Here is a 19,174-nt window from a genome sequence, read left to right on the forward strand (position 1 = left end):
ACATGCCCATCGAAACTCCCTTTTATGACAAAGCAGCAGATCTCGACGGCCCGAGACATTCGCGCCGCCGGGGCCGTTCTGGCGTAGGATTCAACGCGCTGGTCCCGCTATGCGGCATAGCACCGCCAGTCTCCGGACTCAGTTTATTTTCGGGGGAAAAAAATTATCCGAAGAGGAAAAGCCAAAAGCCGAAAAATTAAAAATAAATATTATCAAAAAATAAAAAAGCGGGCAAAAAATAAAAGGGGTGCAACACGAGGACTTCCCAGGGGGTCACCCATCCTAGTACTACTCTCGCCCAAGCACGCTTAACTACGGAGTTCTGATGGGATCCGGTGCCTTAGTGCTGGTATGATCGCACCCATGACATGCCCATCGAAACTCCCTTTCATGACAAAGCAGCAGACCTCGACGGCCCGAGACATTCGCGCCGCCGGGGCCGTTCTGGCGTAGGATTCAACGCGCTGGTCCCGCTATGCGGCATAGCACCGCCAGTCTCCGGACTCAGTTTATTTTCGGGGGAAAAAAATTATCCGAAGAGGAAAAGCCAAAAGCCGAAAAATTAAAAATAAATATTATCAAAAAATAAAAAAAGGGGCAAAAAATATAAGGGGTGCAACACGAGGACTTCCCAGGGGGTCACCCATCCTAGTACTACTCTCGCCCAAGCACGCTTAACTACGGAGTTCTGATGGGATCCGGTGCATTAGTGCTGGTATGATCGCACCCATGACATGCCCATCGAAACTCCCTTTTATGACAAAGCAGTAGACCTCGACGGCCCGAGACATTCGCGCCGCCGGGGCCGTTCTGGCGTAGGATTCAGCACGCTGGTCCCGCTATGCGGCATGGCACCGCCAGTCTCCGGACTCAGTTTATTTTCGGAGGAAAAAAATTATCCGAAGAGGAAAAGCCAAAAGCCAAAAAATTAAAAATAAATATTATCAAAAAATAAAAAAGCGGGCAAAAAATAAAAGGGGTGCAACACGAGGACTTCCCAGGGGGTCACCCATCCTAGTACTACTCTCGCCCAAGCACGCTTAACTGCGGAGTTCTGATGGGATCCGGTGCATTAGTGCTGGTATGATCGCACCTATGACATGCCCTTCGAAACTCCCTTTTATGACAAAGCTACAGACCTCGATGGCCCGAAACATTCGCGCCGCCGAGGCCGTTCTGGCGTAGGATTCAACACGCTGGTCCCGCTATGCGGCATGGCACCGCGAGTCTCCGGACTCAGTTTATTTTCGGGAAAAAAAATTATCCGAAAAGAAAAAGCCAAAAGCCGAAAAATTAAAAATAAATATTATCAAAAAATAAAAAAGCGGGCAAAAAATAAAAGGGGTGCAACACGAGGACTTCCCAGGGGGTCACCCATCCTAGTACTACTCTCGCCCAAACACGCTTAACTGCGGAGTTCTGATGGGATCCGGTGCATTAGTGCTGGTATGATCGCACCCATGACTCGCCCATCGAAACTCCCTTTTATGACAAAGCAGCAGACCTCGACGGCCCGAGACATTCGCGCCGCCGGGGCCGTTCTGGCGTAGGATTCAACGCGCTGGTCCCGCTATGCGGCATGGCACCGCCAGTCTCCGGACTCAGTTTATTTTCGGGGAAAAAAAATTATCCGAAGAGGAAAAACCAAAAGCCGAAAAATTAAAAATAAATATTATCAAAAAATAAAAAAGCGGGCAAAAAATAAAAGGGGTGCAACAAGAGGACTTCCCGGGGGTCACCCATCCTAGTACTAATCTTGCCCAAGCACGCTTAACTGCGGAGTTCTGATGGGATCCGGTGCATTAGTGCTGGTATGATCGCACCCATGACATGCCCATCGAAACTCCCTTTTATGACAAAGCAGCAGACCTCGACGGCCCGAGACATTCGCGCCGCCGGGGCCGTTCTGGCGTAGGATTCAACGCGCTGGTCCCGCTATGCGGCATGGCACCGCCAGTCTCCGGACTCAGTTTATTTTCGGAGGAAAAAAATTATCCGAAGAGGAAAAGCCAAAAGCCAAAAAATTAAAAATAAATATTATCAAAAAATAAAAAAGCGGGCAAAAAATAAAAGGGGTGCAACACGAGGACTTCCCAGGGGGTCACCCATCCTAGTACTACTCTCGCCCAAGCACGCTTAACTGCGGAGTTCTGATGGGATCCGGTGCATTAGTGCTGGTATGATCGCACCCATGACATGCCCTTCGAAACTCCCTTTTATGACAAAGCGGCAGACCTCGATGGCCCGAAACATTCGCGCCGCCGAGGCCGTTCTGGCGTAGGATTCAACACGCTGGTCCCGCTATGCGGCATGGCACCGCGAGTCTCCGGACTCAGTTTATTTTCGGGAAAAAAAATTATCCGAAGAGAAAAAGCCAAAAGCCGAAAAATTAAAAATAAATATTATCAAAAAATAAAAAAGCGGGCAAAAAATAAAAGGGGTGCAACACGAGGACTTCCCAGGGGGTCACCCATCCTAGTACTACTCTCGCCCAAACACGCTTAACTGCGGAGTTCTGATGGGATCCGGTGCATTAGTGCTGGTATGATCGCACCCATGACTCGCCCATCGAAACTCCCTTTTATGACAAAGCAGCAGACCTCGACGGCCCGAGACATTCGCGCCGCCGGGGCCGTTCTGGCGTAGGATTCAACGCGCTGGTCCCGCTATGCGGCATGGCACCGCCAGTCTCCGGACTCAGTTTATTTTCGGGGAAAAAAAATTATCCGAAGAGGAAAAGCCAAAAGCCGAAAAATTAAAAATAAATATTGTCAAAAAATAAAAAAGCGGGCAAAAAATAAAAGGGGTGCAACACGAGGACTTCCCAGGGGGTCACCCATCCTAGTACTACTCTCGCCCAAGCACGCTTAACTGCAGAGTTCTGATGGGATCCAGTGCATTAGTGCTGGTATGATCGCACCCATGACATGCCCATCGAAACTCCCTTTTATGACAAAGCAGCAGACCTCGACGGCCCGAGACATTCGCGCCGCCGGGGCCGTTCTGGCGTAGGATTCAACGCGCTGGTCCCGCTATGCGGCATAGCACCGCCAGTCTCCGGACTCAGTTTATTTTCGGGGGAAAAAAATTATCCGAAGAGGAAAAGCCAAAAGCCGAAAAATTAAAAATAAATATTATCAAAAAATAAAAAAGCGGGCAAAAAATAAAAGGGGTGCAACACGAGGACTTCCCAGGGGGTCACCCATCCTAGTACTACTCTCGCCCAAGCACGCTTAACTACGGAGTTCTGATGGGATCCGGTGCCTTAGTGCTGGTATGATCGCACCCATGACATGCCCATCGAAACTCCCTTTCATGACAAAGCAGCAGACCTCGACGGCCCGAGACATTCGCGCCGCCGGGGCCGTTCTGGCGTAGGATTCAACGCGCTGGTCCCGCTATGCGGCATAGCACCGCCAGTCTCCGGACTCAGTTTATTTTCGGGGGAAAAAAATTATCCGAAGAGGAAAAGCCAAAAGCCGAAAAATTAAAAATAAATATTATCAAAAAATAAAAAAAGGGGCAAAAAATATAAGGGGTGCAACACGAGGACTTCCCAGGGGGTCACCCATCCTAGTACTACTCTCGCCCAAGCCCGCTTAACTGCGGAGTTCTGATGGGATCCGGTGCATTAGTGCTGGTATGATCGCACCCATGACATGCCCTTCGAAACTCCCTTTTATGACAAAGCAACAGACCTCGACGGCCCGAGACATTCGCGCCGCCGGGGCCGTTCTGGCGTAGGATTCAACGCGCTGGTCCCGTTATGCGGCATGGCACCGCCAGTCTCCGGACTCAGTTTATTTTCGGGGGAAAAAAATTATCCGAAGAGGAAAAACCAAAAGCCGAAAAATTAAAAATAAATATTATCAAAAAATAAAAAAGCGGGCAAAAAATAAAAGGGGTGCAACAAGAGGACTTCCCGGGGGTCACCCATCCTAGTACTAATCTTGCCCAAGCACGCTTAACTGCGGAGTTCTGATGGGATCCGGTGCATTAGTGCTGGTATGATCGCACCCATGACATGCCCATCGAAACTCCCTTTTATGACAAAGCAGCAGACCTCGACGGCCCGAGACATTCGCGCCACCGGGGCCGTTCTGGCGTAGGATTCAACGCGCTGGTCCCGCTATGCGGCATGGCACCGCTAGTCTCCGGACTCAGTTTATTTTCGGAGGAAAAAAATTATCCGAAGAGGAAAAGCCAAAAGCCAAAAAATTAAAAATAAATATTATCAAAAAATAAAAAAGCGGGCAAAAAATAAAAGGGGTGCAACACGAGGACTTCCCAGGGGGTCACCCATCCTAGTACTACTCTCGCCCAAGCACGCTTAACTGCGGAGTTCTGATGGGATCCGGTGCATTAGTGCTGGTATGATCGCACCCATGACATGCCCATCGACACTCCCTTTCATGACAAAGCAGCAGACCTCGACGGCCCGAGACATTCGCGCCGCCGGGGCCGTTCTGGCGTAGGATTCAACGCGCTGGTCCCGCTATGCGGCATAGCACCGCCAGTCTCCGGACTCAGTTTATTTTCGGGGGAAAAAAATTATCCGAAGAGGAAAAGCCAAAAGCCGAAAAATTAAAAATAAATATTATCAAAAAATAAAAAAGCGGGCAAAAAATAAAAGGGGTGCAACACGAGGACTTCCCAGGGGGTCACCCATCCTAGTACTACTCTCGCCCAAGCACGCTTAACTACGGAGTTCTGATGGGATCCGGTGCCTTAGTGCTGGTATGATCGCACCCATGACATGCCCATCGACACTCCCTTTTATGACAAAGCAACAGACCTCGACGGCCCGAGACATTCGCGCCGCCGGGGCCGTTCTGGCGTAGGATTCAACGCGCTGGTCCCGCTATGCGGCATGGCACCGCCAGTCTCCGGACTCAGTTTATTTTCGGAGGAAAAAAATTATCCGAAGAGGAAAAGCCAAAAGCCAAAAAATTAAAAATAAATATTATCAAAAAATAAAAAAGCGGGCAAAAATTAAAAGGGGTGCAACACGAGGACTTCCCAGGGGGTCACCCATCCTAGTACTACTCTCGCCCAAGCACGCTTAACTGCGGAGTTCTGATGGGATCCGGTGCATTAGTGCTGGTATGATCGCACCCATGACATGCCCTTCGAAACTCCCTTTTATGACAAAGCAGCAGACCTCGAGGGCCCGAAACATTCGCGCCGCCGAGGCCGTTCTGGCGTAGGATTCAACACGCTGGTCCCGCTATGCGGCATGGCACCGCGAGTCTCCGGTCTCAGTTTATTTTTGGGAAAAAAAATTATCCGAAGAGAAAAAGCCAAAAGCCGAAAAATTAAAAATAAATATTATCAAAAAATAAAAAAGCGGGCAAAAAATAAAAGGGGTGCAACAAGAGGACTTCCCGGGGGTCACCCATCCTAGTACTAATCTTGCCCAAGCACGCTTAACTGCGGAGTTCTGATGGGATCCGGTGCATTAGTGCTGGTATGATCGCACCCATGACATGCCCATCGACACTCCCTTTTATGACAAAGCAGCAGACCACGACGGCCCGAGACATTCTCGCCGCCGGGGCCGTTCTGGCGTAGGATTCAACGCGCTGGTCCCGCTATGCGGCATGGCACCGCCAGTCTCCGGACTCAGTTTATTTTCGGAGGAAAAAAATTATCCGAAGAGGAAAAGCCAAAAGCCAAAAAATTAAAAATAAATATTATCAAAAAATAAAAAAGCGGGCAAAAAATAAAAGGGGTGCAACACGAGGACTTCCCAGGGGGTCACCCATCCTAGTACTACTCTCGCCCAAGCACGCTTAACTGCGGAGTTCTGATGGGATCCGGTGCATTAGTGCTGGTATGATCGCACCCATGACATGCCCTTCGAAACTCCCTTTTATGACAAAGCAGCAGACCTCGAGGGCCCGAAACATTCGCGCCGCCGAGGCCGTTCTGGCGTAGGATTCAACACGCTGGTCCCGCTATGCGGCATGGCACCGCGAGTCTCCGGTCTCAGTTTATTTTCGGGAAAAAAAATTATCCGAAGAGAAAAAGCCAAAAGCCGAAAAATTAAAAATAAATATTATCAAAAAATAAAAAAGCGGGCAAAAAATAAAAGGGGTGCAACAAGAGGACTTCCCGGGGGTCACCCATCCTAGTACTAATCTTGCCCAAGCACGCTTAACTGCGGAGTTCTGATGGGATCCGGTGCATTAGTGCTGGTATGATCGCACCCATGACATGCCCATCGACACTCCCTTTTATGACAAAGCAGCAGACCACGACGGCCCGAGACATTCTCGCCGCCGGGGCCGTTCTGGCGTAGGATTCAACGCGCTGGTCCCGCTATGCGGCATGGCACCGCCAGTCTCCGGACTCAGTTTATTTTCGGAGGAAAAAAATTATCCGAAGAGGAAAAGCCAAAAGCCAAAAAATTAAAAATAAATATTATCAAAAAATAAAAAAGCGGGCAAAAAATAAAAGGGGTGCAACACGAGGACTTCCCAGGGGGTCACCCATCCTAGTACTACTCTCGCCCAAGCACGCTTAACTGCGGAGTTCTGATGGGATCCGGTGCACTAGTGCTGGTATGATCGCACCCATGACATGCCCTTCGAAACTCCCTTTTATGACAAAGCAGCAGACCTCGAGGGCCCGAAACATTCGCGCCGCCGAGGCCGTTCTGGCGTAGGATTCAACACGCTGGTCCCGCTATGCGGCATGGCACCGCGAGTCTCCGGTCTCAGTTTATTTTCGGGAAAAAAAATTATCCGAAGAGAAAAAGCCAAAAGCCGAAAAATTAAAAATAAATATTATCAAAAAATAAAAAAGCGGGCAAAAAATAAAAGGGGTGCAACAAGAGGACTTCCCGGGGGTCACCCATCCTAGTACTAATCTTGCCCAAGCACGCTTAACTGCGGAGTTCTGATGGGATCCGGTGCATTAGTGCTGGTATGATCGCACCCATGACATGCCCATCGACACTCCCTTTTATGACAAAGTAGCAGACCTCGACGGCCCGAGACATTCTCGCCGCCGGGGCCGTTCTGGCGTAGGATTCAACGCGCTGGTCCCGCTATGCGGCATGGCACCGCCAGTCTCCGGACTCAGTTTATTTTCGGAGGAAAAAAATTATCCGAAGAGGAAAAGCCAAAAGCCAAAAAATTAAAAATAAATATTATCAAAAAATAAAAAAGCGGGCAAAAAATAAAAGGGGTGCAACACGAGGACTTCCCAGGGGGTCACCCATCCTAGTACTACTCTCGCCCAAGCACGCTTAACTGCGGAGTTCTGATGGGATCCGGTGCACTAGTGCTGGTATGATCGCACCCATGACATGCCCTTTGAAACTCCCTTTTATGACAAAGCAGCAGACCTCGATGGCCCGAAACATTCTCGCCGCCGGGGCCGTTCTGGCGTAGGATTCAACGCGCTGGTCCCGCTATGCGGCATGGCACCGCCAGTCTCCGGACTCAGTTTATTTTCGGAGGAAAAAAATTATCCGAAGAGAAAAAGCCAAAAGCCGAAAAATTAAAAATAAATATTATCAAAAAATAAAAAAGCGGGCAAAAAATAAAAGGGGTGCAACACGAGGACTTCCCAGGGGGTCACCCATCCTAGTACTACTCTCGCCCAAACACGCTTAACTGCGGAGTTCTGATGGGATCCGGTGCATTAGTGCTGGTATGATCGCACCCATGACTCGCCCATCGAAACTCCCTTTTATGACAAAGCAGCAGACCTCGACGGCCCGAGACATTCGCGCCGCCGGGGCCGTTCTGGCGTAGGATTCAACGCGCTGGTCCCGCTATGCGGCATGGCACCGCCAGTCTCCGGACTCAGTTTATTTTCGGGGGAAAAAAATTATCCGAAGAGGAAAAGCCAAAAGCCGAAAAATTAAAAATAAATATTAAAAATAAAAAAGCGGGCAAAAAATAAAAGGGGTGCAACACGAGGACTTCCCAGGGGGTCACCCATCCTAGTACTACTCTCGCCCAAGCACGCTTAACTGCGGAGTTCTGATGGGATCCGGTGCATTAGTGCTGGTATGATCGCACCCATGACATGCCCATCGAAACTCCCTTTATGACAAAGCAGCAGACCTCGACGGCCCGAGACATTCGCGCCGCCGGGGCCGTTCTAGCGTAGGATTCAACGCGCTGGTCCCGCTATGCGGCATAGCACCGCCAGTCTCCGGACTCAGTTTATTTTCGGGGGAAAAAAATTATCCGAAGAGGAAAAGCCAAAAGCCGAAAAATTAAAAATAAATATTATCAAAAAATAAAAAAGCGGGCAAAAAATAAAAGGGGTGCAACACGAGGACTTCCCAGGGGGTCACCCATCCTAGTACTTCTCTCGCCCAAGCACGCTTAACTACGGAGTTCTGATGGGATCCGGTGCCTTAGTGCTGGTATGATCGCACCCATGACATGCCCATCGAAACTCCCTTTTATGACAAAGCAGCAGACCTCGACGGCCCGAGACATTCGCGCCGCCGGGGCCGTTCTGGCGTAGGATTCAACGCGCTGGTCCCGCTATGCGGCATAGCACCGCCAGTCTCCGGACTCAGTTTATTTTCGGGGGAAAAAAATTATCCGAAGAGGAAAAGCCAAAAGCCGAAAAATTAAAAATAAATATTATCAAAAATAAAAAAAACGGGCAAAAAATATAAGGGGTGCAACACGAGGACTTCCCAGGGGGTCACCCATCCTAGTACTACTCTCACCCAAGCCCGCTTAACTGCGGAGTTCTGATGGGATCCGGTGCATTAGTGCTGGTATGATCGCACCCATGACATGCCCTTCGAAACTCCCTTTTATGACAAAGCAACAGACCTCGACGGCCCGAGACATTCGCGCCGCCGGGGCCGTTCTGGCGTAGGATTCAACGCGCTGGTCCCGCTATGCGGCATGGCACCGCCAGTCTCCGGACTCAGTTTATTTTCGGGGGAAAAAAATTATCCGAAGAGGAAAAACCAAAAGCCGAAAAATTAAAAATAAATATTATCAAAAAATAAAAAAGCGGGCAAAAAATAAAAGGGGTGCAACAAGAGGACTTCCCGGGGGTCACCCATCCTAGTACTAATCTTGCCCAAGCACGCTTAACTGCGGAGTTCTGATGGGATCCGGTGCATTAGTGCTGGTATGATCGCACCCATGACATGCCCATCGAAACTCCCTTTTATGACAAAGCAGCAGACCTCGACGGCCCGAGACATTCGCGCCGCCGGGGCCGTTCTGGCGTAGGATTCAACGCGCTGGTCCCGCTATGCGGCATGGCACCGCCAGTCTCCGGACTCAGTTTATTTTCGGAGGAAAAAAATTATCCGAAGAGGAAAAGCCAAAAGCCAAAAAATTAAAAATAAATATTATCAAAAAATAAAAAAGCGGGCAAAAAATAAAAGGGGTGTAACACGAGGACTTCCCAGGGGGTCACCCATCCTAGTACTACTCTCGCCCAAGCACGCTTAACTGCGGAGTTCTGATGGGATCCGGTGCATTAGTGCTGGTATGATCGCACCCATGACATGCCCTTCGAAACTCCCTTTTATGACAAAGCAGCAGACCTCGAGGGCCCGAAACATTCGCGCCGCCGAGGCCGTTCTGGCGTAGGATTCAACACGCTGGTCCCGCTATGCGGCATGGCACCGCGAGTCTCCGGTCTCAGTTTATTTTCGGGAAAAAAAATTATCCGAAGAGAAAAAGCCAAAAGTCGAAAAATTAAAAATAAATATTATCAAAAAATAAAAAAGCGGGCAAAAAATAAAAGGGGTGCAATAAGAGGACTTCCCGGGGGTCACCCATCCTAGTACTAATCTTGCCCAAGCACGCTTAACTGCGGAGTTCTGATGGGATCCGGTGCATTAGTGCAGGTATGATCGCACCCATGACATGCCCATCGACACTCCCTTTTATGACAAAGCAGCAGACCTCGACGGCCCGAGACATTCTCGCCGCCGGGGCCGTTCTGGCGTAGGATTCAACGCGCTGGTCCCGCTATGCGGCATGGCACCGCCAGTCTCCGGACTCAGTTTATTTTCGGGGGAAAAAATTATCCGAAGAGGAAAAACCAAAAGCCGAAAAATTAAAAATAAATATTATCAAAAAATAAAAAAGCGGGCAAAAAATAAAAGGGGTGCAACAAGAGGACTTCCCGGGGGTCACCCATCCTAGTACTAATCTTGCCCAAGCACGCTTAACTGCGGAGTTCTGATGGGATCCGGTGCATTAGTGCTGGTATGATCGCACCCATGACATGCCCATCGAAACTCCCTTTTATGACAAAGCAGCAGACCTCGACGGCCCGAGACATTCGCGCCGCCGGGGCCGTTCTGGCGTAGGATTCAACGCGCTGGTCCCGCTATGCGGCATGGCACCGCCAGTCTCCGGACTCAGTTTATTTTCGGAGGAAAAAAATTATCCGAAGAGGAAAAGCCAAAAGCCAAAAAATTAAAAATAAATATTATCAAAAAATAAAAAAGCGGGCAAAAAATAAAAGGTGTGCAACACGAGGACTTCCCAGGGGGTCACCCATCCTAGTACTACTCTCGCCCAAGCACGCTTAACTGCGGAGTTCTGATGGGATCCGGTGCATTAGTGCTGGTATGATCGCACCCATGACATGCCCTTCGAAACTCCCTTTTATGACAAAGCAGCAGACCTCGAGGGCCCGAAACATTCGCGCCGCCGAGGCCGTTCTGGCGTAGGATTCAACACGCTGGTCCCGCTATGCGGCATGGCACCGCGAGTCTCCGGTCTCAGTTTATTTTCGGGAAAAAAAATTATCCGAAGAGAAAAAGCCAAAAGTCGAAAAATTAAAAATAAATATTATCAAAAAATAAAAAAGCGGGCAAAAAATAAAAGGGGTGCAATAAGAGGACTTCCCGGGGGTCACCCATCCTAGTACTAATCTTGCCCAAGCACGCTTAACTGCGGAGTTCTGATGGGATCCGGTGCATTAGTGCTGGTATGATCGCACCCATGACATGCCCATCGACACTCCCTTTTATGACAAAGCAGCAGACCTCGACGGCCCGAGACATTCTCGCCGCCGGGGCCGTTCTGGCGTAGGATTCAACGCGCTGGTCCCGCTATGCGGCATGGCACCGCCAGTCTCCGGACTCAGTTTATTTTCGGAGGAAAAAAATTATCCGAAGAGGAAAAGCCAAAAGCCAAAAAATTAAAAATAAATATTATCAAAAAATAAAAAAGCGGGCAAAAAATAAAAGGGGTGCAACACGAGGACTTCCCAGGGGGTCACCCATCCTAGTACTACTCTCGCCCAAGCACGCTTAACTGCGGAGTTCTGATGGGATCCGGTGCACTAGTGCTGGTATGATCGCACCCATGACATGCCCTTTGAAACTCCCTTTTATGACAAAGCAGCAGACCTCGATGGCCCGAAACATTCGCGCCGCCGAGGCCGTTCTGGCGTAGGATTCAACACGCTGGTCCCGCTATGCGGCATGGCACCGCGAGTCTCCGGACTCAGTTTTTTTTCGGGAAAAAAAATTATCCGTAGAGAAAAAGCCAAAAGCCGAAAAATTAAAAATAAATATTATCAAAAAATAAAAAAGCGGGCAAAAAATAAAAGGGGTGCAACACGAGGACTTCCCAGGGGGTCACCCATCCTAGTACTACTCTCGCCCAAACACGCTTAACTGCGGAGTTCTGATGGGATCCGGTGCATTAGTGCTGGTATGATCGCACCCATGACTCGCCCATCGAAACTCCCTTTTATGACAAAGCAGCAGACCTCGACGGCCCGAGACATTCGCGCCGCCAGGGCCGTTCTGGCGTAGGATTCAACGCGCTGGTCCCGCTATGCGGCATGGCACCGCCAGTCTCCGGACTCAGTTTATTTTCGGGAGAAAAAAATTATCCGAAGAGGAAAAGCCAAAAGCCGAAAAATTAAAAATAAATATTAAAAATAAAAAAGCGGGCAAAAAATAAAAGGGGTGCAACACGAGGACTTCCCAGGGGGTCACCCATCCTAGTACTACTCTCGCCCAAGCACGCTTAACTGCGGAGTTCTGATGGGATCCGGTGCACTAGTGCTGGTATGATCGCACCCATGACATGCCCATCGAAACTCCCTTTATGACAAAGCAGCAGACCTCGACGGCCCGAGACATTCGCGCCGCCGGGGCCGTTCTGGCGTAGGATTCAACGCGCTGGTCCCGCTATGCGGCATAGCACCGCCAGTCTCCGGACTCAGTTTATTTTCGGGGGAAAAAAATTATCCGAAGAGGAAAAGCCAAAAGCCGAAAAATTAAAAATAAATATTATCAAAAAATAAAAAAGCGGGCAAAAAATAAAAGGGGTGCAACACGAGGACTTCCCAGGGGGTCACCCATCCTAGTACTTCTCTCGCCCAAGCACGCTTAACTACGGAGTTCTGATGGGATCCGGTGCCTTAGTGCTGGTATGATCGCACCCATGACATGCCCATCGAAACTCCCTTTTATGACAAAGCAGCAGACCTCGACGGCCCGAGACATTCGCGCCGCCGGGGCCGTTCTGGCGTAGGATTCAACGCGCTGGTCCCGCTATGCGGCATAGCACCGCCAGTCTCCGGACTCAGTTTATTTTCGGGGGAAAAAAATTATCCGAAGAGGAAAAGCCAAAAGCCGAAAAATTAAAAATAAATATTATCAAAAAATAAAAAAACGGGCAAAAAATATAAGGGGTGCAACACGAGGACTTCCCAGGGGGTCACCCATCCTAGTACTACTCTCACCCAAGCCCGCTTAACTGCGGAGTTCTGATGGGATCCGGTGCATTAGTGCTGGTATGATCGCACCCATGACATGCCCTTCGAAACTCCCTTTTATGACAAAGCAACAGACCTCGACGGCCCGAGACATTCGCGCCGCCGGGGCCGTTCTGGCGTAGGATTCAACGCGCTGGTCCCGCTATGCGGCATGGCACCGCCAGTCTCCGGACTCAGTTTATTTTCGGGGGAAAAAAATTATCCGAAGAGGAAAAACCAAAAGCCGAAAAATTAAAAATAAATATTATCAAAAAATAAAAAAGCGGGCAAAAAATAAAAGGGGTGCAACAAGAGGACTTCCCGGGGGTCACCCATCCTAGTACTAATCTTGCCCAAGCACGCTTAACTGCGGAGTTCTGATGGGATCCGGTGCATTAGTGCTGGTATGATCGCACCCATGACATGCCCATCGAAACTCCCTTTTATGACAAAGCAGCAGACCTCGACGGCCCGAGACATTCGCGCCGCCGGGGCCGTTCTGGCGTAGGATTCAACGCGCTGGTCCCGCTATGCGGCATGGCACCGCCAGTCTCCGGACTCAGTTTATTTTCGGAGGAAAAAAATTATCCGAAGAGGAAAAGCCAAAAGCCAAAAAATTAAAAATAAATATTATCAAAAAATAAAAAAGCGGGCAAAAAATAAAAGGGGTGCAACACGAGGACTTCCCAGGGGGTCACCCATCCTAGTACTACTCTCGCCCAAGCACGCTTAACTGCGGAGTTCTGATGGGATCCGGTGCATTAGTGCTGGTATGATCGCACCCATGACATGCCCTTCGAAACTCCCTTTTATGACAAAGCAGCAGACCTCGATGGCCCGAAACATTCGCGCCGCCGAGGCCGTTCTGGCGTAGGATTCAACACGCTGGTCCCGCTATGCGGCATGGCACCGCGAGTCTCCGGTCTCAGTTTATTTTCGGGAAAAAAAATTATCCGAAGAGAAAAAGCCAAAAGCCGAAAAATTAAAAATAAATATTATCAAAAAATAAAAAAGCGGGCAAAAAATAAAAGGGGTGCAACAAGAGGACTTCCCGGGGGTCACCCATCCTAGTACTAATCTTGCCCAAGCACGCTTAACTGCGGAGTTCTGATGGGATCCGGTGCATTAGTGCTGGTATGATCGCACCCATGACATGCCCATCGACACTCCCTTTTATGACAAAGCAGCAGACCTCGACGGCCCGAGACATTCTCGCCGCCGGGGCCGTTCTGGCGTAGGATTCAACGCGCTGGTCCCGCTATGCGGCATGGCACCGCCAGTCTCCGGACTCAGTTTATTTTCGGAGGAAAAAAATTATCCGAAGAGGAAAAGCCAAAAGCCAAAAAATTAAAAATAAATATTATCAAAAAATAAAAAAGCGGGCAAAAAATAAAAGGGGTGCAACACGAGGACTTCCCAGGGGGTCACCCATCCTAGTACTACTCTCGCCCAAGCACGCTTAACTGCGGAGTTCTGATGGGATCCGTTGCATTAGTGCTGGTATGATCGCACCCATGACATGCCCTTTGAAACTCCCTTTTATGACAAAGCAGCAGACCTCGATGGCCCGAAACATTCGCGCCGCCGAGGCCGTTCTGGCGTAGGATTCAACACGCTGGTCCCGCTATGCGGCATGGCACCGCGAGTCTCCGGACTCAGTTTTTTTTCGGGAAAAAAAATTATCCGAAGAGAAAAAGCCAAAAGCCGAAAAATTAAAAATAAATATTATCAAAAAATAAAAAAGCGGGCAAAAAATAAAAGGGGTGCAACACGAGGACTTCCCAGGGGGTCACCCATCCTAGTACTACTCTCGCCCAAACACGCTTAACTGCGGAGTTCTGATGGGATCCGGTGCATTAGTGCTGGTATGATCGCACCCATGACTCGCCCATCGAAACTCCCTTTTATGACAAAGCAGCAGACCTCGACGGCCCGAGACATTCGCGCCGCCAGGGCCGTTCTGGCGTAGGATTCAACGCGCTGGTCCCGCTATGCGGCATGGCACCGCCAGTCTCCGGACTCAGTTTATTTTCGGGGGAAAAAAATTATCCGAAGAGGAAAAGCCAAAAGCCGAAAAATTAAAAATAAATATTAAAAATAAAAAAGCGGGCAAAAAATAAAAGGGGTGCAACACGAGGACTTCCCAGGGGGTCACCCATCCTAGTACTACTCTCGCCCAAGCACGCTTAACTGCGGAGTTCTGATGGGATCCGGTGCATTAGTGCTGGTATGATCGCACCCATGACATGCCCATCGAAACTCCCTTTTATGACAAAGCAGCAGACCTCGACGGCCCGAGACATTCGCGCCGCCGGGGCCGTTCTGGCGTAGGATTCAACGCGCTGGTCCCGCTATGCGGCATAGCACCGCCAGTCTCCGGACTCAGTTTATTTTCGGGGGAAAAAAATTATCCGAAGAGGAAAAGCCAAAAGCCGAAAAATTAAAAATAAATATTATCAAAAAATAAAAAAGCGGGCAAAAAATAAAAGGGGTGCAACATGAGGACTTCCCAAGGGGTCACCCATCCTAGTACTACTCTCGCCCAAGCACGCTTAACTACGGAGTTCTGATGGGATCCGGTGCCTTAGTGCTGGTATGATCGCACCCATGACATGCCCATCGAAACTCCCTTTTATGACAAAGCAGCAGACCTCGACGGCCCGAGACATTCGCGCCGCCGGGGCCGTTCTGGCGTAGGATTCAACGCGCTGGTCCCGCAATGCGGCATGGCACCGCCAGTCTCCGGACTCAGTTTATTTTTAGGGGAAAAAAATTATCCGAAGAGGAAAAGCCAAAAGCCGAAAAATTAAAAATAAATATTAAAAATAAAAAAGCGGGCAAAAAATAAAAGGGGTGCAACACGAGGACTTCCCAGGGGGTCACCCATCCTAGTACTACTCTCGCCCAAGCACGCTTAACTGCGGAGTTCTGATGGGATCCAGTGCATTAGTGCTGGTATGATCGCACCCATGACATGCCCATCGAAACTCCCTTTTATGACAAAGCAGCAGACCTCGACGGCCCGAGACATTCGCGCCGCCGGGGCCGTTCTGGCGTAGGATTCAACGCGCTGGTCCCGCTATGCGGCATAGCACCGCCAGTCTCCGGACTCAGTTTATTTTCGGGGGAAAAAAATTATCCGAAGAGGAAAAGCCAAAAGCCGAAAAATTAAAAATAAATATTATCAAAAAATAAAAAAGCGGGCAAAAAATAAAAGGGGTGCAACACGAGGACTTCCCAGGGGGTCACCCATCCTAGTACTACTCTCGCCCAAGCACGCTTAACTACGGAGTTCTGATGGGATCCGGTGCCTTAGTGCTGGTATGATCGCACCCATGACATGCCCATCGAAACTCCCTTTTATGACAAAGCAGCAGACCTCGACGGCCCGAGACATTCGCGCCGCCGGGGCCGTTCTGGCGTAGGATTCAACGCGCTGGTCCCGCTATGCGGCATAGCACCGCCAGTCTCCGGACTCAGTTTATTTTCGGGGGAAAAAAATTATCCGAAGAGGAAAAGCCAAAAGCCGAAAAATTAAAAATAAATATTATCAAAAAATAAAAAAACGGGCAAAAAATATAAGGGGTGCAACACGAGGACTTCCCAGGGGGTCACCCATCCTAGTACTACTCTCGCCCAAGCCCGCTTAACTGCGGAGTTCTGATGGGATCCGGTGCATTAGTGCTGGTATGATCGCACCCATGACATGCCCTTCGAAACTCCCTTTTATGACAAAGCAACAGACCTCGACGGCCCGAGACATTCGCGCCGCCGGGGCCGTTCTGGCGTAGGATTCAACGCGCTGGTCCCGCTATGCGGCATGGCACCGCCAGTCTACGGACTCAGTTTATTTTCGGGGGAAAAAAATTATCCGAAGAGGAAAAACCAAAAGCCGAAAAATTAAAAATAAATATTATCAAAAAATAAAAAAGCGGGCAAAAAATAAAAGGGGTGCAACAAGAGGACTTCCCGGGGGTCACCCATCCTAGTACTAATCTTGCCCAAGCACGCTTAACTGCGGAGTTCTGATGGGATCCGGTGCATTAGTGCTGGTATGATCGCACCCATGTCATGCCCATCGAAACTCCCTTTTATGACAAAGCAGCAGACCTCGACGGCCCGAGACATTCGCGCCGCCGGGGCTGTTCTGGCGTAGGATTCAACGCGCTGGTCCCGCTATGCGGCATGGCACCTCCAGTCTCCGGACTCAGTTTATTTTCGGAGGAAAAAAAATTATCCGAAGAGGAAAAGCCAAAAGCCAAAAAATTAAAAATAAATATTATCAAAAAATAAAAAAGCGGGCAAAAAATAAAAGGGGTGCAACACGAGGACTTCCCAGGGGGTCACCCATCCTAGTACTACTCTCGCCCAAGCACGCTTAACTGCGGAGTTCTGATGGGATCCGGTGCATTAGTGCTGGTATGATCGCACCCATGACATGCCCTTCGAAACTCCCTTTTATGACAAAGCAGCAGACCTCGATGGCCCGAAACATTCGCGCCGCCGAGGCCGTTCTGGCGTAGGATTCAACACGCTGGTCCCGCTATGCGGCATGGCACCGCGAGTCTCCGGACTCAGTTTATTTTCGGGAAAAAAAATTATCCGAAGAGAAAAAGCCAAAAGCCGAAAAATTAAAAATAAATATTATCAAAAAATAAAAAAGCGGGCAAAAAATAAAAGGGGTGCAACACGAGGACTTCCCAGGGGGTCACCCATCCTAGTACTACTCTCGCCCAAACACGCTTAACTGCGGAGTTCTGATGGGATCCGGTGCATTAGTGCTGGTATGATCGCACCCATGACTCGCCCATCGAAACTCCCTTTTATGACAAAGCAGCAGACCTCGACGGCCCGAGACATTCGCGCCGCCGGGGCCGTTCTGGCGTAGGATTCAACGCGCTGGTCCCGCTATGCGGCATGGCACCGCCAGTCTCCGGACTCAGTTTATTTTCGGGGAAAAAAAATTATCCGAAGAGGAAAAGCCAAAAGCCGAAAAATTAAAAATAAATATTATCAAAAAATAAAAAAGCGGGCAAAAAATAAAAGGGGTGCAACACGAGGACTTCCCAGGGGGTCACCCATCCTAGTACTACTCTCGCCCAAGCACGCTTAACTGCGGAGTTCTGATGGGATCCAGTGCATTAGTGCTGGTATGATCGCACCCATGACATGCCCATCGAAACTCCCTTTTATGACAAAGCAGCAGACCTCGACGGCCCGAGACATTCGCGCCGCCGGGGCCGTTCTGGCGTAGGATTCAACGCGCTGGTCCCGCTATGCGGCATAGCACCGCCAGTCTCCGGACTCAGTTTATTTTCGGGGGAAAAAAATTATCCGAAGAGGAAAAGCCAAAAGCCGAAAAATTAAAAATAAATATTATCAAAAAATAAAAAAGCGGGCAAAAAATAAAAGGGGTGCAACACGAGGACTTCCCAGGGGGTCACCCATCCTAGTACTACTCTCGCCCAAGCACGCTTAACTACGGAGTTCTGATGGGATCCGGTGCCTTAGTGCTGGTATGATCGCACCCATGACATGCCCATCGAAACTCCCTTTTATGACAAAGCAGCAGACCTCGACGGCCCGAGACATTCGCGCCGCCGGGGCCGTTCTGGCGTAGGATTCAACGCGCTGGTCCCGCTATGCGGCATAGCACCGCCAGTCTCCGGACTCAGTTTATTTTCGGGGGAAAAAAATTATCTGAAGAGGAAAAGCCAAAAGCCGAAAAATTAAAAATAAATATTATCAAAAAATAAAAAAACGGGCAAAAAATATAAGGGGTGCAACACGAGGACTTCCCAGGGGGTCACCCATCCTAGTACTACTCTCGCCCAAGCCCGCTTAACTGCGGAGTTCTGATGGGATCCGGTGCATTAGTGCTGGTATGATCGCACCCATGACATGCCCTTCGAAACTCCCTTTTATGACAAAGCAACAGACCTCGACGGCCCGAGACATTCGCGCCGCCGGGGCCGTTCTGGCGTAGGATTCAACGCGCTGGTCCCGCTATGCGGCATGGCACCGCCAGTCTCCGGACTCAGTTTATTTTCGGGGGAAAAAAATTATCCGAAGAGGAAAAACCAAAAGCCGAAAAATTAAAAATAAATATTATCAAAAAATAAAAAAGCGGGCAAAAAATAAAAGGGGTGCAACAAGAGGACTTCCCGGGGGTCACCCATCCTAGTACTAATCTTGCCCAAGCACGCTTAACTGCGGAGTTCTGATGGGATCCGGTGCATTAGTGCTGGTATGATCGCACCCATGACATGCCCATCGAAACTCCCTTTTATGACAAAGCAGCAGACCTCGACGGCCCGAGACATTCGCGCCGCCGGGGCCGTTCTGGCGTAGGATTCAACGCGCTGGTCCCGCTATGCGGCATGGCACCTCCAGTCTCCGGACTCAGTTTATTTTCGGAGGAAAAAAAATTATCCGAAGAGGAAAAGCC

At 49.6% G+C, this 19,174-nt stretch overlaps 52 non-coding genes across 52 annotated transcripts; all 52 read right to left on the minus strand.

Moving 5' to 3' along the window:
• Window positions 1–244: 244 nt before the first annotated feature.
• On the minus strand, window positions 245–363 carry LOC149765773 (5S ribosomal RNA). The gene has a single exon (XR_016400703.1). It is a non-coding gene; the product is annotated as a 5S ribosomal RNA (ribosomal RNA).
• A 247-nt stretch (window positions 364–610) lies between these two features.
• LOC149765774 (5S ribosomal RNA) lies at window positions 611–729 on the minus strand. Its single transcript, XR_016412522.1, has one exon. It is a non-coding gene; the product is annotated as a 5S ribosomal RNA (ribosomal RNA).
• A 247-nt stretch (window positions 730–976) lies between these two features.
• LOC149765775 (5S ribosomal RNA) lies at window positions 977–1,095 on the minus strand. Its single transcript, XR_016402080.1, has one exon. It is a non-coding gene; the product is annotated as a 5S ribosomal RNA (ribosomal RNA).
• A 246-nt stretch (window positions 1,096–1,341) lies between these two features.
• On the minus strand, window positions 1,342–1,460 carry LOC149765776 (5S ribosomal RNA). Its single transcript, XR_016401035.1, has one exon. It is a non-coding gene; the product is annotated as a 5S ribosomal RNA (ribosomal RNA).
• Window positions 1,461–1,707: 247 nt separating this feature from the next.
• LOC149765777 (5S ribosomal RNA) lies at window positions 1,708–1,825 on the minus strand. The gene has a single exon (XR_016408453.1). It is a non-coding gene; the product is annotated as a 5S ribosomal RNA (ribosomal RNA).
• Window positions 1,826–2,072: 247 nt separating this feature from the next.
• LOC149765778 (5S ribosomal RNA) lies at window positions 2,073–2,191 on the minus strand. Its single transcript, XR_016411407.1, has one exon. It is a non-coding gene; the product is annotated as a 5S ribosomal RNA (ribosomal RNA).
• Window positions 2,192–2,437: 246 nt separating this feature from the next.
• On the minus strand, window positions 2,438–2,556 carry LOC149765779 (5S ribosomal RNA). Its single transcript, XR_016401036.1, has one exon. It is a non-coding gene; the product is annotated as a 5S ribosomal RNA (ribosomal RNA).
• A 247-nt stretch (window positions 2,557–2,803) lies between these two features.
• Window positions 2,804–2,922, minus strand: LOC149765780 (5S ribosomal RNA). The gene has a single exon (XR_016404514.1). It is a non-coding gene; the product is annotated as a 5S ribosomal RNA (ribosomal RNA).
• A 247-nt stretch (window positions 2,923–3,169) lies between these two features.
• On the minus strand, window positions 3,170–3,288 carry LOC149765781 (5S ribosomal RNA). Its single transcript, XR_016400704.1, has one exon. It is a non-coding gene; the product is annotated as a 5S ribosomal RNA (ribosomal RNA).
• Window positions 3,289–3,535: 247 nt separating this feature from the next.
• On the minus strand, window positions 3,536–3,654 carry LOC149765782 (5S ribosomal RNA). Its single transcript, XR_016402843.1, has one exon. It is a non-coding gene; the product is annotated as a 5S ribosomal RNA (ribosomal RNA).
• A 247-nt stretch (window positions 3,655–3,901) lies between these two features.
• LOC149765783 (5S ribosomal RNA) lies at window positions 3,902–4,019 on the minus strand. Its single transcript, XR_016408454.1, has one exon. It is a non-coding gene; the product is annotated as a 5S ribosomal RNA (ribosomal RNA).
• A 247-nt stretch (window positions 4,020–4,266) lies between these two features.
• On the minus strand, window positions 4,267–4,385 carry LOC149765784 (5S ribosomal RNA). The gene has a single exon (XR_016411408.1). It is a non-coding gene; the product is annotated as a 5S ribosomal RNA (ribosomal RNA).
• Window positions 4,386–4,632: 247 nt separating this feature from the next.
• Window positions 4,633–4,751, minus strand: LOC149765785 (5S ribosomal RNA). Its single transcript, XR_016400705.1, has one exon. It is a non-coding gene; the product is annotated as a 5S ribosomal RNA (ribosomal RNA).
• A 247-nt stretch (window positions 4,752–4,998) lies between these two features.
• Window positions 4,999–5,117, minus strand: LOC149765786 (5S ribosomal RNA). The gene has a single exon (XR_016411409.1). It is a non-coding gene; the product is annotated as a 5S ribosomal RNA (ribosomal RNA).
• Window positions 5,118–5,363: 246 nt separating this feature from the next.
• Window positions 5,364–5,481, minus strand: LOC149765787 (5S ribosomal RNA). The gene has a single exon (XR_016408455.1). It is a non-coding gene; the product is annotated as a 5S ribosomal RNA (ribosomal RNA).
• Window positions 5,482–5,728: 247 nt separating this feature from the next.
• On the minus strand, window positions 5,729–5,847 carry LOC149765788 (5S ribosomal RNA). The gene has a single exon (XR_016411410.1). It is a non-coding gene; the product is annotated as a 5S ribosomal RNA (ribosomal RNA).
• Window positions 5,848–6,093: 246 nt separating this feature from the next.
• On the minus strand, window positions 6,094–6,211 carry LOC149765789 (5S ribosomal RNA). Its single transcript, XR_016408456.1, has one exon. It is a non-coding gene; the product is annotated as a 5S ribosomal RNA (ribosomal RNA).
• Window positions 6,212–6,458: 247 nt separating this feature from the next.
• On the minus strand, window positions 6,459–6,577 carry LOC149765790 (5S ribosomal RNA). Its single transcript, XR_016401006.1, has one exon. It is a non-coding gene; the product is annotated as a 5S ribosomal RNA (ribosomal RNA).
• A 246-nt stretch (window positions 6,578–6,823) lies between these two features.
• LOC149765791 (5S ribosomal RNA) lies at window positions 6,824–6,941 on the minus strand. Its single transcript, XR_016408458.1, has one exon. It is a non-coding gene; the product is annotated as a 5S ribosomal RNA (ribosomal RNA).
• A 247-nt stretch (window positions 6,942–7,188) lies between these two features.
• Window positions 7,189–7,307, minus strand: LOC149765792 (5S ribosomal RNA). Its single transcript, XR_016401007.1, has one exon. It is a non-coding gene; the product is annotated as a 5S ribosomal RNA (ribosomal RNA).
• A 247-nt stretch (window positions 7,308–7,554) lies between these two features.
• On the minus strand, window positions 7,555–7,673 carry LOC149765793 (5S ribosomal RNA). The gene has a single exon (XR_016401037.1). It is a non-coding gene; the product is annotated as a 5S ribosomal RNA (ribosomal RNA).
• A 243-nt stretch (window positions 7,674–7,916) lies between these two features.
• Window positions 7,917–8,035, minus strand: LOC149765794 (5S ribosomal RNA). Its single transcript, XR_016411411.1, has one exon. It is a non-coding gene; the product is annotated as a 5S ribosomal RNA (ribosomal RNA).
• A 246-nt stretch (window positions 8,036–8,281) lies between these two features.
• Window positions 8,282–8,400, minus strand: LOC149765795 (5S ribosomal RNA). Its single transcript, XR_016401190.1, has one exon. It is a non-coding gene; the product is annotated as a 5S ribosomal RNA (ribosomal RNA).
• Window positions 8,401–8,647: 247 nt separating this feature from the next.
• On the minus strand, window positions 8,648–8,766 carry LOC149765796 (5S ribosomal RNA). The gene has a single exon (XR_016405524.1). It is a non-coding gene; the product is annotated as a 5S ribosomal RNA (ribosomal RNA).
• Window positions 8,767–9,013: 247 nt separating this feature from the next.
• On the minus strand, window positions 9,014–9,131 carry LOC149765797 (5S ribosomal RNA). Its single transcript, XR_016408459.1, has one exon. It is a non-coding gene; the product is annotated as a 5S ribosomal RNA (ribosomal RNA).
• Window positions 9,132–9,378: 247 nt separating this feature from the next.
• LOC149765798 (5S ribosomal RNA) lies at window positions 9,379–9,497 on the minus strand. The gene has a single exon (XR_016403522.1). It is a non-coding gene; the product is annotated as a 5S ribosomal RNA (ribosomal RNA).
• Window positions 9,498–9,743: 246 nt separating this feature from the next.
• On the minus strand, window positions 9,744–9,861 carry LOC149765799 (5S ribosomal RNA). Its single transcript, XR_016408864.1, has one exon. It is a non-coding gene; the product is annotated as a 5S ribosomal RNA (ribosomal RNA).
• A 246-nt stretch (window positions 9,862–10,107) lies between these two features.
• LOC149765800 (5S ribosomal RNA) lies at window positions 10,108–10,225 on the minus strand. Its single transcript, XR_016408460.1, has one exon. It is a non-coding gene; the product is annotated as a 5S ribosomal RNA (ribosomal RNA).
• A 247-nt stretch (window positions 10,226–10,472) lies between these two features.
• LOC149765801 (5S ribosomal RNA) lies at window positions 10,473–10,591 on the minus strand. The gene has a single exon (XR_016401917.1). It is a non-coding gene; the product is annotated as a 5S ribosomal RNA (ribosomal RNA).
• A 246-nt stretch (window positions 10,592–10,837) lies between these two features.
• Window positions 10,838–10,955, minus strand: LOC149765802 (5S ribosomal RNA). Its single transcript, XR_016408269.1, has one exon. It is a non-coding gene; the product is annotated as a 5S ribosomal RNA (ribosomal RNA).
• A 247-nt stretch (window positions 10,956–11,202) lies between these two features.
• On the minus strand, window positions 11,203–11,321 carry LOC149765803 (5S ribosomal RNA). The gene has a single exon (XR_016401008.1). It is a non-coding gene; the product is annotated as a 5S ribosomal RNA (ribosomal RNA).
• Window positions 11,322–11,567: 246 nt separating this feature from the next.
• Window positions 11,568–11,686, minus strand: LOC149765804 (5S ribosomal RNA). Its single transcript, XR_016401038.1, has one exon. It is a non-coding gene; the product is annotated as a 5S ribosomal RNA (ribosomal RNA).
• A 243-nt stretch (window positions 11,687–11,929) lies between these two features.
• LOC149765805 (5S ribosomal RNA) lies at window positions 11,930–12,048 on the minus strand. The gene has a single exon (XR_016401010.1). It is a non-coding gene; the product is annotated as a 5S ribosomal RNA (ribosomal RNA).
• A 246-nt stretch (window positions 12,049–12,294) lies between these two features.
• On the minus strand, window positions 12,295–12,413 carry LOC149765806 (5S ribosomal RNA). Its single transcript, XR_016401191.1, has one exon. It is a non-coding gene; the product is annotated as a 5S ribosomal RNA (ribosomal RNA).
• Window positions 12,414–12,660: 247 nt separating this feature from the next.
• On the minus strand, window positions 12,661–12,779 carry LOC149765807 (5S ribosomal RNA). The gene has a single exon (XR_016405525.1). It is a non-coding gene; the product is annotated as a 5S ribosomal RNA (ribosomal RNA).
• Window positions 12,780–13,026: 247 nt separating this feature from the next.
• Window positions 13,027–13,144, minus strand: LOC149765808 (5S ribosomal RNA). The gene has a single exon (XR_016408461.1). It is a non-coding gene; the product is annotated as a 5S ribosomal RNA (ribosomal RNA).
• A 247-nt stretch (window positions 13,145–13,391) lies between these two features.
• LOC149765809 (5S ribosomal RNA) lies at window positions 13,392–13,510 on the minus strand. The gene has a single exon (XR_016411413.1). It is a non-coding gene; the product is annotated as a 5S ribosomal RNA (ribosomal RNA).
• Window positions 13,511–13,756: 246 nt separating this feature from the next.
• On the minus strand, window positions 13,757–13,874 carry LOC149765810 (5S ribosomal RNA). Its single transcript, XR_016408462.1, has one exon. It is a non-coding gene; the product is annotated as a 5S ribosomal RNA (ribosomal RNA).
• Window positions 13,875–14,121: 247 nt separating this feature from the next.
• On the minus strand, window positions 14,122–14,240 carry LOC149765811 (5S ribosomal RNA). The gene has a single exon (XR_016403304.1). It is a non-coding gene; the product is annotated as a 5S ribosomal RNA (ribosomal RNA).
• Window positions 14,241–14,486: 246 nt separating this feature from the next.
• Window positions 14,487–14,605, minus strand: LOC149765812 (5S ribosomal RNA). The gene has a single exon (XR_016401039.1). It is a non-coding gene; the product is annotated as a 5S ribosomal RNA (ribosomal RNA).
• A 243-nt stretch (window positions 14,606–14,848) lies between these two features.
• On the minus strand, window positions 14,849–14,967 carry LOC149765813 (5S ribosomal RNA). The gene has a single exon (XR_016411414.1). It is a non-coding gene; the product is annotated as a 5S ribosomal RNA (ribosomal RNA).
• Window positions 14,968–15,214: 247 nt separating this feature from the next.
• Window positions 15,215–15,333, minus strand: LOC149765814 (5S ribosomal RNA). The gene has a single exon (XR_016405516.1). It is a non-coding gene; the product is annotated as a 5S ribosomal RNA (ribosomal RNA).
• Window positions 15,334–15,576: 243 nt separating this feature from the next.
• On the minus strand, window positions 15,577–15,695 carry LOC149765815 (5S ribosomal RNA). Its single transcript, XR_016401782.1, has one exon. It is a non-coding gene; the product is annotated as a 5S ribosomal RNA (ribosomal RNA).
• Window positions 15,696–15,942: 247 nt separating this feature from the next.
• On the minus strand, window positions 15,943–16,061 carry LOC149765816 (5S ribosomal RNA). The gene has a single exon (XR_016400706.1). It is a non-coding gene; the product is annotated as a 5S ribosomal RNA (ribosomal RNA).
• A 247-nt stretch (window positions 16,062–16,308) lies between these two features.
• On the minus strand, window positions 16,309–16,427 carry LOC149765817 (5S ribosomal RNA). Its single transcript, XR_016402844.1, has one exon. It is a non-coding gene; the product is annotated as a 5S ribosomal RNA (ribosomal RNA).
• Window positions 16,428–16,674: 247 nt separating this feature from the next.
• Window positions 16,675–16,792, minus strand: LOC149765818 (5S ribosomal RNA). Its single transcript, XR_016408463.1, has one exon. It is a non-coding gene; the product is annotated as a 5S ribosomal RNA (ribosomal RNA).
• A 248-nt stretch (window positions 16,793–17,040) lies between these two features.
• On the minus strand, window positions 17,041–17,159 carry LOC149765819 (5S ribosomal RNA). Its single transcript, XR_016411416.1, has one exon. It is a non-coding gene; the product is annotated as a 5S ribosomal RNA (ribosomal RNA).
• A 246-nt stretch (window positions 17,160–17,405) lies between these two features.
• Window positions 17,406–17,524, minus strand: LOC149765820 (5S ribosomal RNA). Its single transcript, XR_016401040.1, has one exon. It is a non-coding gene; the product is annotated as a 5S ribosomal RNA (ribosomal RNA).
• A 247-nt stretch (window positions 17,525–17,771) lies between these two features.
• LOC149765821 (5S ribosomal RNA) lies at window positions 17,772–17,890 on the minus strand. The gene has a single exon (XR_016401783.1). It is a non-coding gene; the product is annotated as a 5S ribosomal RNA (ribosomal RNA).
• A 247-nt stretch (window positions 17,891–18,137) lies between these two features.
• Window positions 18,138–18,256, minus strand: LOC149765822 (5S ribosomal RNA). The gene has a single exon (XR_016400707.1). It is a non-coding gene; the product is annotated as a 5S ribosomal RNA (ribosomal RNA).
• Window positions 18,257–18,503: 247 nt separating this feature from the next.
• LOC149765823 (5S ribosomal RNA) lies at window positions 18,504–18,622 on the minus strand. Its single transcript, XR_016402845.1, has one exon. It is a non-coding gene; the product is annotated as a 5S ribosomal RNA (ribosomal RNA).
• A 247-nt stretch (window positions 18,623–18,869) lies between these two features.
• LOC149765824 (5S ribosomal RNA) lies at window positions 18,870–18,987 on the minus strand. The gene has a single exon (XR_016408464.1). It is a non-coding gene; the product is annotated as a 5S ribosomal RNA (ribosomal RNA).
• Between the last annotated feature and the right edge of the window lie 187 nt (window positions 18,988–19,174).

The sequence above is a fragment of the Phoenix dactylifera genome, chromosome 4 (assembly GCF_051530095.1).
Source record: "Phoenix dactylifera cultivar Ajwa chromosome 4, Ajwa_hap1_PhDact_Kaust_v1.1, whole genome shotgun sequence".
Lineage (NCBI taxonomy): Eukaryota > Viridiplantae > Streptophyta > Magnoliopsida > Arecales > Arecaceae > Phoenix > Phoenix dactylifera.